Source organism: Triticum dicoccoides, chromosome 2B (genome assembly GCF_002162155.2).
Source record: "Triticum dicoccoides isolate Atlit2015 ecotype Zavitan chromosome 2B, WEW_v2.0, whole genome shotgun sequence".
NCBI lineage: Eukaryota > Viridiplantae > Streptophyta > Magnoliopsida > Poales > Poaceae > Triticum > Triticum dicoccoides.
In genome coordinates this window covers 603,989,224-604,001,373 of record NC_041383.1, presented here as the reverse complement: position 1 = coordinate 604,001,373, position 12,150 = coordinate 603,989,224, and positions in this window count along the sequence as shown.

The window sequence follows — 12,150 nt, the reverse complement described above, 5'->3', positions numbered from 1 at the left end:
AACCCCCTGCCGCTTCTTGTTCCGTTGCCTTCTGTATGTTCATACCTTGCACTTTTCACGCTCCAGGATCCCGCTTTCGTGCTACCCACACACACGGCAACACCACGCTTATATCTAATCTAATCAGTTTCTATAACTACACGACTACACGTGGTGCATACTTATATGAGTACAACAGCTTGACAGATTATTTCGACATTTCGCCTGCTTTTACCTTGGAAACCCGAGAAAACAAAAGAGGTTTATAGGTGCCAGCCCATACGTGAGAATTGAGCCAGTTCCACATGAGTCCTTCCTACGAAACAGTTTGTCCCCAAAGTATTGTTTACACTTTAGAGCAGCAGTATCTGTGTTCACAACAAATATGCTAAAGTTCAAACATACGATACACCAGGGTTGACACGTGTGAGCCAGCGAATTCGAATGTTCGGTTCCAAATTGCTTGACCGGCACCGAGAAGAATCCAGCAAAAACATAGGACGCTGAAAAGTGGCCCCGGGAACGTGGGTCCATGCTTTATTCTACTATAGTTTCGTTCGAGCCAAGTGGAGCTGTCAACATCACCGCTACTATTCTGCAGCATCGACTACAGGTCCCACTGGTTCCCCACCTGGTTCACGTTCCGAAATCATGGCCATGTTGCATGTAGAAAATGCTAGGTACACGGCGCACCAAAACACTAACTGAAATGGCATCATACTGCATTTCTGGGCTTAACATAGTTTACTTATTCATACTAGAATCAATAGATAATCAGCTGATCAAGGCGACTAAGCGAGCCTTTGTTTGGCAAGCGATTTTCGAAGATGGTTAAATATGTAATCAGAGATTAAGACAGTAATATCAAAAAAAAAATCAGCCTCTCTTAACTGTGTGCAAGATAACATAGTACGTATCCATTTGCTTACATTTTGTTCATTTTGCTTACTCTCCATGCTCAAGGGTTTCAATCAGACAAGTACTAGTAGACAGAGCTATTTCGTTCATGTATCGTCCTTGTTGACAGTTGCCACCATAAATTAAACTCTGCCTACCGACTACCAACCGAACACTACACAGGATCTCATCGGTTCTTTTAAGCCAGCACAACAAGAACGGCAACTGTCGAGCAACAAGTGTCTTATGGCTCGGTCATGTAAAGTATACATGCATGAAAGGAGAATAGAGAGTGCGCTTCCCAACTCCAACGCGAATCATCTACTCATTTCATCTCATAATATAAAAGCGTTTGTTTTTTGAGAAGAAGGCCTTAAGGATAGCTTTGTTAACTTTAAATAACGCTTACATCATCCGCAAGTAAAACAGAAATAAAACCAGTGGGGGAGTCCAACCACAAAGACGGTAGATCATCTCGACCCTATTGAGTTGGCGTGTGAGCAACCATATTTGATTCTGTGTTATAAAATTCAAAAAAGACCTTCCTAAAATCTGCACATAACTACCGACATTCATCCAGTATAGGGCCAGCCACCATAGAGTGACCTAGATTGTTCGCCATTGCCTCCACAACTATCATATTGTCTGCCCGAGCAACAATAGAATTCGCCCTAATCAAGCGTGCAAGTTTAATCCCTCCAGTAATGCTCCCGCCTCCGCTGATTCAACGTCGCACACATGCTTAAGTTTTCTCGTGGAAGCCGCGATGAAGAAACATGCACCGTCTCGGATAACAGCACCACATGACCCAGAGTTGTCATCTTCCAAGAAAGAAGCGTATGTATTAAGAACCAACTGGCCAACCAAAGGATTCATCCATTTGTTGGTTCTTGGGCCTGCTGCCTTTTTAGTTGCCGCTCGAACAAAGTTTAGAGCAACAACACGTATGGCTTGAGGCGTCCGTTTAGGATTCTGTGCATCCTCACCCTTCTTTGTTTGTCGCTTGTGCCGCCATATATACCAGGAGGACACACAATCATCTCTGTTTTTTCAATCACATCGGAGTAAATATTTTGGTTTGATGAGTTGTACAGTAGGGAATCCAAGATCTCAACTCCCGATCTTCCTGGAAGTTTTATTGTCCTTATCATTTCATGTAGCCCAAGGAGAGACCAGATCAGCACGGTCGGCTGCAACCAAATAGCGTGTGCGCCACATCATCCGCATGCAATTTGCATACTAGGCATTATGCCGATGTCGAGATATGACAATTTGCCAAAACACCAAAGCAAGGAATGTCATTGTGTAAGGCCCGCCAAATAAAAAAATCACTTTGCCTGGCACTTTCAGACCCCATAGCTTCTTCCAAATGAGATGGGAACCTGAAGCACTTGAATTGCCTTTTCTAGGAATTCTCGCTTAGCCCTCAACCCAGCGGTTCTCTCTTTACTTTCATTAATGGAGACTTGGATAGATTTAATAGACTCATTAATATCATGCTTGGGCGGCAACATTTTAATCTAAGGAGTATCCACGACATGAGCAATTCTATCCATGTTTCTAGCCATATCATCAACCTTTTGTAGTTTTTCTTCTACCATGGCATTAAAAGTCTTTTGAGAAATAATAATAATGTTATTCTCAAGATTAGTGGGTATCTTATTATTATTATTATTATTATTATTATTATTATTATTATTATTATTATTATTATTATTATTATTATTATGAATTACCATAGGAATTGCCATCATTAGTAAAGGAACTTCTGGGATATGGTCTAGAATTCAAATTCCCTCTATAAGCATTGTTGTTGAAATTATTTCTAGACAAAATTCACATCAATAACATCATTATATTTCTCAATCAAAGTAGATAGTGGCACATCATTAGGACCATCTTGAGCATTTTTACTAGCAAACATTTTCATAAGAGCATCATTTTATCACTCAAAGTACTAATTTCTTCGACAAAGTTTAGCTTCTTACCAGTTGGAGCTCTTTCGGTGTGCCATTGAGAATAATTTATCATTATATTTTTAAGGAGTTATGTTGCTTCTCCCAATGTGATTTCCATAAAGCACTAGTAGCAAACAGGGCATACGTTCGGGCCAGATAAGCACATTAGTCCCGGTTCAGTCACGAACCGGGACTCATGGGGGCATTAGTCCCGGTTCGTGCCTCAAACCGGGACTAAAGGCATTAGTCCCGGTTCAAATGAGCCCTTTAGTCCCAGTTTGAAACACGAACTGGGACTAAAGGCATTAGTCCCGGTTCAAATGCCGATTTTTCACGTGTAAAATTCTCATTGGCCGACAGAACCACGCGTCAGCTCCGCGTTGGCACAGGTGTCACTCATCCAATGGTCGAGATGGGCCTATGATATGTTGACACATGGACGGGCCGAAAAGTGGCCCATAAAGTTTAAATGAGCCGTCCCAACTAAAGGCCCACAAGATTTAGCGAACCATAATGGGCCGGCCCAGCTAAAGGCCCACAAGATTTTGCAGACCATAATGGGCCGGCCCAGCTAAAGGCCCAACATTCTAAGTTAAGGCCCGTACGGCTAGTGTCAAATTGGCCCATCAACGGCCCGTCCTAAAATTGTCATCATCGCGGCCCAGGTCACTTCTGCCCCGTTAACAGTCCGCTAAGTATTTGGGCCAAATTACGGCCTGGTGTATTTCTGGCTTGTTAAAGGTTCTGCTTCATTTGGGCCCATTTACAGGCCATTGAAACTTTCAGCCCATAAACGATCGTGAAGGATTTGGGTCATATTCGGCCATGTCTGACATTCGGCCTGTTAGAGGCCCACTATAGATTTGGTCCACTTTCAGCCTGTTGTGATTTTCGACCTGTTAACGTCGGACGAAATCCATGGGCCATATGTGGCCCAACGTCACATCGGGCCAATTAACAACCCATATAAAAATGACACTAATCAAGTCCGACGGAACTTCCGGCCTGTTAAAGGCCCATGTAGTAGGTCAGCGCATTTACGGCCCGTCCAAATTTCGGCCTATGAATGATCCGCATTGTAAATGGGCCACCATTTCGGCCTACTAAGACCAGTGCGTTATTTGGCCCAATCAGGGCCCAATCTCACTTTCTGCCTATTAAAGGCTCGTGTTTTTTATTGGCTCGAGATATTTACACCTGTAAACGGCCTATTATTACTGAGGGCCCAAATTATGTTTAGGCTTGTAAAGGCCCACTATGGGCACAGGCCTACCAGAAAAATATGAAAGCTTATGCTGATTTAGGCCCAGATATTTTTAGTGGGCTACATGCAAATTTCGGCCCATAATCATTTTAGCCCAATTGGAATGGGCCCGACGAATGTTGGCATGTTGGGCTCCTACGAAGCTTTCGACCGAATACATTACTAAGATAAACCTACACTATACAAAAATAGCATCGTAATTACTGCAGCCTTTGGCAGCATCATAAATGTTGTATCACAACAAAATAAATTCCAACCATACGACAAAAGGCCTGGTGGCATAAAGTTTACAGTCCTTGCAGATAAAAGCACCATTAGATGTATAGAAGCACAAATCATTTGACCTGAGTGCTAATGTTTCAGGCTGTAGAATCTGATGGAGCAGCACAATCTTCACCTTTTTTCGCCATTGCTCTTGAACACTGAAGCGAATGTCTGATAGTCTGGTTTCAAAACCATTCATATCTTGACGACATTTCTCAACCACTATTCTTGTTTCCGAAATGACGTCCATTAGGGATTGGACTTGTGTGTGGAGCACAGATATATCACTCTGTCTAGCCGGAAGATTTTGTTCGGTAGGCGATTTGGACGAGGTTACCTTGACAACCAACCCAGAATTATGCAGGAAGGTGCTTTTCGCACTGTTAGTGGAGAGATACTGACGCACAGCAGCAAGAGGTGACATTGTGCATGTGGTAGCCTCGTCACCTTCAGGTGGTTGTGGTTGTTCAATCATTTGTTCTATAACTTGCTGAAAGTTTGAACTTGTAGATTGGTGTACCAGATAAGTTACTAATGAGACAAACACAAATAAAGTAGGTTACACGTTTATACATAACTTATTTTGGTGAACTACTATAATACATTAGCATGTATTGTAGTGCCAACTACATAATAAAATCACATTCAGAACATATGTCCATGTAGCATGCCTATTGTATTGTCTATTTCCTCACATTCGTTGACATCTAAGGATAAAGAGACATGGTTTAAAGTAGGATGAACATAGTATGACATCATTCATATCATGGGCAAACAGATATAAAACAAATGTGCGCACGTGAACATAATAACTAGATTACAGATCAAGACCAAAAGAATATCCTTCATCTCTTTTAAACCATGTAAGGTGAAATGATACGTTAAGACAACTGTGTATAAAAGTGAATAGAGTAACTAACATTGGCTGCAAACAAGGCAGTTAAATGAGCACATCACACTACCAATCAGTTCAAAGGAAGGAGGAGTAAGGACTTACAACAGCGGCTTGAACTGGTGTGCTCATGCCCTTCATCTTGCCGGTGTGGCAATCCTTGAAGATTTGCACTGCATTCGGTTCAGGTTCTTTTTGGTCCGTACGACCTTTCCTCTATATTTGGAACAAGTCAATATAGATACGATAATATGGCATAGAAAAAAGAAGGAAGTAGCAGGTATTTACAAGAGCCTCGCAATGTGCAATATAGCTACGAGATCCTGTTGTCTGTTTGAATTTCACTTTAGAACAGTTGGTCTTGTTCTTCAAACCGTTAGCCTAGAAGAAGATACACTTGTAAGGCACATACATAAATACAAGTTCAATATGTGGTCTGATCAAATACATATAGCCTACCCGTCGTGGAATAGTCACGGTAGATGTCCTAGAGAAAGGAGTTAGCATAAAGGGGTTAAACGGGACAAAGTACACAGGAGTTCATACTGGTTCGGCCCCTTCCGGTGAAGGTAAAGGCCTAATCCAGTTTGAGGTGGTATTGCTTATGTCTCGATTACCAGGGAGCGAATCCGCTTGACCTAGCTTTCGATCTATTGTTTCTTGCCTTGAACCACCATCGGGTCGTCCCTTTATATACACAGGTTGACGCCCAGTGGCTCATAGAGTCCCGAACGGCTCATCAACAATGTGTACGGCTCGGTGACTATCTATACATGCCTTATAGTACAAGTCTTACTTATATAGCGGTTTACTTCTACGGGCCTTAAGTCGCCCTTGGGCCTCGGGCCCTTGCTTGTGAACCGCCATCTTCAATATCCTCATGGGCTTCATGTCATGAATCGCCATAGGTATAATCCGGCCCCTCCTGGGCGGCTCATACCTAATAGTTATATCCCCAACATTAGGCCCCAGATTGATTTGAACTTGTTCATGTCAATCTTCAACACTTAGGAAAAATCTTCCCTTGTTCACTTGTGCGAGAATTCATAACCCTCCATGATGTCACCCCCTGGAATTGCGGTAACCCGCCATGACATCACCTATCATTAATTTGCATAATATTTGATATATCCCAATGGATCTTTATCTTTAATAGGTGTCCCGAGAATCGAGGCGCCCGAGCAGCTGGATAAATATGTTTTGGCATCCTCGTTTTTTGCACCCACTTATTAGCCTTCTCCTTATAAATAGGGTCAAAACTGCCTCTTCTCATTCTCCCCTCTTTCCTTCGTCTTCCTCCTCTCGCGACTCTCCTTCCACTCGAGCTCCGCCGCCGCCACGAAGCACACCGTCTGCCTCGTCCTCGAACGCTGCATCAACCTGATTCGTACCAGAAAAACACCGGAGCTCCACCGCAATCTGAACTGCATCTGTAAGTACTCCTCCCTCCATGCTCCAGATCGCATTAGGGTTTCGACAGTTCTTCGTGTTCTTCATAGTTGTTCGTAGTTCATCTAGGCAGCCCTTTTTAGATCCAAGTATGTTTGTTAGGACGTGTGGAACTTGTTTCCTTTCCTTTTGCTGTCTCAAAGCTAGCTTCGCAGATGCATAGGTTTCACCCTTGTACCAGTTCTTCTGCTGTTGTAATGCTTTAGGTTTGATTTATTTTGTTTTTCTAAACTGGCATTGATCCAAATTTAGAATTGTAATCTGTGAAATCTGTTTGTCCGGGACTTAGTTAAATTTTCCTTCCTGATATATCAATCTGGCCAAGGCGGCTTTCATCATCGGTTGTAGTCAAATTCAATGCTCAATAGATTTCACTTTTGACAGACATCAAAACTGGTCATAGCGGCTTACGTAACCCGCTGTAATTAGTCATATACCATTAGGCCCCTTCTTAAGCCGCCATTCTGAATATATGTCGTGGTGCTTTTCCTCCGGCTTAAATTGAACAGGGAAACTCATTCTTTTTCTTTTTAGGCTTCTTTCTTCACAATGGCCCCAAAGACAGCCACCTTCTGTAACTGGGTTCCCTCCATTGTCATTGAAAATACACTCCAAGACTTTGTGACAACCGGCTATTTGGCAAAGAAGTCTGTCATGCATTACCGCGCTCCTAAGCCGGAAGAGGAGAAACCTGAGCCAAAGGAGGACGAAGTCATCGTCTTTACTGATCACATTAACCGAGGCTTCTCACCGCCTGGCCATAAATTATTCTGGGACGTTCTGCACCTTTTCAATCTTCATCCTTAAGACATCAGACCCAATTCCATGTCAAACATATGCAATTTCCAAGTTTTCTGTGAGGTGTACCTTCAAGAGGAACCTAGTGTGGAGTTGTTCAGAGAATATTTTTATTTGAACCACCAGAATGAATACTCAAATGGACCCAGCCTGGAACTTGGTGGAATCTCAATTCAGCGAAGGAGAGATGTTATCTTCCCTTATGCCCGCCTGCCGAGTCACCCCAAGGACTGGAACCATACATGGTTCTACTGCTAGGATACTTCTTCGGCTGGCGATAAACGGCTGCTCGGCTTTCACGCTCTGCGTCTTGACTCCAAACATCATCTCCCTGATAAGCGGACAGCCGCTGAACGCAAGAAGCTCGCCCCTACCATTGCCAAGGTCAAGGCTTTGTCGGAAAATTGCTTAATTGGCATTGACTTGGTTCGATGCTGAGTTTCATGGCGGGTCATTCCATTGAGTCGCCGCTCCGGCTTAATGTGCACTTACACTGGTAGCAAAAAGGATCCACTGCGCCACAGCTCTGTGTTGGGGAACGTAGCAGAAATTCAAAATTTTCCTACGCGTATCACCAAGATCTATCTATGGAGAGACCAGCAACGAGTAGAAAGGAGGAGTAGAGTTTGCATCTACATACCCTTGTAGATCGCTAAGCGGAAGCGTTCAAGTGAACGGGGTTGATGGAGTCGTACTCGTCGTGATTCAGATCACCGATGATCAAGTGCCGAACGGACGGCACCTCCGCGTTCAACACACGTACAGCCCGGTGACGTCTCCCACGCCTTGATCCAGCAAGGAGAGAGGGAGAGGTTGAGGAAGACTCCATCCAACAGCAGCACAACAGCGTGGTGGTGGTGGAGGAGCGTGGCAATCCCGCAGGGCTTCGCCAAGCACCATGGGAGAAGAGGAGGAGGGAGAGGGGCAGGGCTGCACCAACGAGAGATCAAATCATGTCATATGGGCAGCCCTATGCCTCACTATTTATAGGGGAAGAGGGGGCTGCGCCCCCCTCTAGGGTTTCCCACCCCCAAGGGGTGCGGCCAGCCCTAGATGGCAAAGGGGGCGGCGGCCAGGAGGGGGAGAGAGGGGAGGCGCCCACTAGGTGGGCCTTAAGGCCCATCTGGACTAGGGTTTGCCCCCTCCCACTCTCCCTTGCGCCTAGGCCCCTTGTGGGGGGCGCACCAGCCCACCTAGGGGCTGGTCTCCTCCCACACATGGCCCACGCAGCCTTCTGGGGCAGGTGGCCCCACTTGGTGGACCCCGGGACCCTCCCGGTGGTCCCGGTACAATACCGATATCGCCCGAAACTTTTCCGGTGACCAAAACAAGACTTCCCATATATAAATCTTTACCTCCGGACCATTCCGGAACTCCTCGTGACGTCCGGGATCTCATCCGGGACTCCGAACAACATTCGGTAACCACATACAAGCTTCCTTTATAACCCTAGCGTCATCGAACCTTAAGTGTGTAGACCCTACGGGTTCGGGAGACATGCAGACATGACCGAGACGTTCTCCAGTCAATAACCAACAGCGGGATCTGGATATCCATGTTGGCTCCCACATGTTCCACGATGATCTCATCGGATGAACCACGATGTCAAGGACTCAATCGATCCCGTATACAATTCCCTTTGTCTAGCGGTATTTTACTTGCCCGAGATTCGATCGTCGGTATACCGATACCTTGTTCAATCTCGTTACCGGCAAGTCACTTTACTCGTTCCATAACACATCATCCCGTGATCAACTCCTTGGTCACATTGTGCATATGATGATGTCCTACCGAGTGGGCCCAGAGATACCTCTCCGTTTACACGGAGTGACAAATCCCAGTCTCGATCCGCATAAAACAATAGATACTTTCGGAGATACCTGTAGTGTACCTTTATAGTCACCCAGTTACGTTGTGACGTTTGATACATCCAAGGCACTCCTACGGTATCCAGGAGTTACACGATCTCATGGTCAAAGGAAGAGATACTTGACATTGGCAAAGCTCTAGCAAATGAACTACTCGATCTTTTGTGCTAGTCTTAGGATTGGGTCTTGTCCATCACATCATTCTCCTAATGATGTGATCCCGTTATCAACGACATCCAATGTCCATAGCCAGGAAACCATGACTATCTGTTGATCACAACGAGCTAGTCAACTAGAGGCTCACTAGGGACATATTGTGGTCTATGTATTCACACGTGTATTACGATTTCCGGAAAATACAGTTATAGCATGAATAAAAGACAATTATCATGAACAAGGAAATATAATAATAATACTTTTATTATTGCCTCTAGGGCATATTTCCAACAGTCTCCCACTTGCACTAGAGTCAATAATCTAGTTCACATCGTCATGTGATTAACACTCACAGGTCACATCGCCATGTGACTAATACCCAAGAGTTTACTAGAGTCAGTAGTCTAGTTCACATCACTATGTGATTAACACTCAATGAGTTTTATGTTTGATCATGTTGCTTGTGAGAGAGGTTTTAGTCAACGGGTCTGAACCTTTCAGATCCGTGTGTGCTTTACAAATCTCTATGTCATCTCCTAGATGCAGCTACCACGCTCTATTTGGAGCTATTCCAAATAACTGTTCTACTTAGAGCTATTCTAAATTATTGCTCCATTATATGTATCCGGTCTCTCTACTCAGAGCTATCCGGATAGGTGTCAAGCTTGCATCGTCGTAACCTTTACGACGAACTCTTTTACCACCTCCATAATCGAGAAGATTCCTTAGTCCACTAGTTACTAAGGATAACTTTGACCGCTGTCCTGTGATCCATTCATGGATCACTCTTGTACCCCTTGACTGACTCATGGCAAGGCACACTTTCGGTGCGGTACACAGCATAGCATATTGTAGAGCCTACGTCTAAAGCATAGGGGACGACCTTCGTCCTTTTTCTCTATTCTGCTGTGGTCGAGCTTTAAGTCTTAACTTCGTACCTTACAACTCAGGCAAGAACTCCTTCTGTGACTGGTCCATCTTGAACACCTTCAAGATCATGTCAAGGTATGTGCTCATTTGAAAGTACCATTAAGCATTTTGATCTATCCTTATAGATCTTGATGCTCAATGCTCAAGCAGCTTAATCCAGGCTTTCCATTGAAAAACACTTTTCAAATAACCCTATATGCTTTCTAGAAATTCTACGTCATTTCTGATCCATAACAATATGTCAACAACATATACTCATCAGAAATTCTATAGTGCTCCCACTCACTTCTTTGGAAATACAAGTTTCTCATAAACTTTGTACAAACCCAAAATCTTTGATCATCTCATCAAAGCGTACATTCCAACTCCGAGATGCTTACTCCAGTCCTTAGAAGGATTGCTGGAGCTTTGCATACCTTTTAGCATCCTTAGGATCGACAAAAACTTTCTGATTGTATTACATACAACCTTTCCTTACGAAAACTGGTAAGGAAACTCGTTTTGACATCCGTCTGCCAGATTTCATAAATGCAGCTAATGCTAACATGATTCCGACGGACTTAAGCATCGCTACGGATGAGAAAATCTCATCGTAGTCAACTCCTTGAACTTGTGAAAAACTTTTCGCCACAAGTCGAGCTTCATGGACGGTGACATTACCATCCACGTCCGTCTTCTTCTTAAAGATCCATTTATCTTAATGGCTTGCCGATCATCGGGCAAGTCCACCAAAGTCCATGGATCCGTTCTCGGATTTTATGGCCTCAAGCCATTTATCGGAATCCGGGCCCACCATCGCTTCTCCATAGCTCGTAGGTTCATTGTTGTCTAGCAACATGACTTCCAAGACAGGATTACCGTACCACTCTCAAGTAGTACGTATCCTTGTCACCCTACGAGGTACGGCAGTGATTTGATCCGAAACTTCATGATCAATATCATAAGCTTCCACTTCAATTGGTGTAGGTGCCACGGGAACAACTTCCTGTGCCCTGCTACACACTGGTTGAAGTGATGGTTCAATAACCTCATCAAGTCTCCACCATCCTCCCACTCAACTCTTTCGAGAGAAACCTTTCCTCGAGAAAGGACCCGATTCTAGAAACAATTCATATTGCTTTCGGATCTGAATTAGGAGGTATACCCAACTGTTTTGGGTGTCCTATGAAGATGTATTTTATCCGCTTTGGGTTCGAGCTTAATCCTGAAACTTTTTCACATAAGCGTCGCAGCCCCAAACTTTTAAGAAACGACAACTTAGGTTTCTCTAAACCATAATTCATGCGGTGTCATCTCATCGGAATTACGTGGTGCCCTATTTAAAGTGAATGTGGTTGTCTCTAATGCCTAACCCATGAACGATAGTGGTAATTCGATAAGAGACATCATGGTATGCATCATATCCAATAGGGTGCAGTTATGATGTTCGGACACACCATCACACTATGGTGTTCCAGGCTGTATTAGTTGTGAAACTATTTCCACAATGTCTTAATTCTGTGCCAAACTCGTAATTCAGATATTCATCTCTATGATCATATCATAGATATTTTACCCTCTTATCACGACGATCTTTCAACTTCACACTGAAATTACTTGAACCTTTCAATAATTCAGACTCGTGATTCATCAAGTAAATATACTCAACATCTACTCGAATCATCTGTGAAGTAAGAACATAACGATGTTCACTGC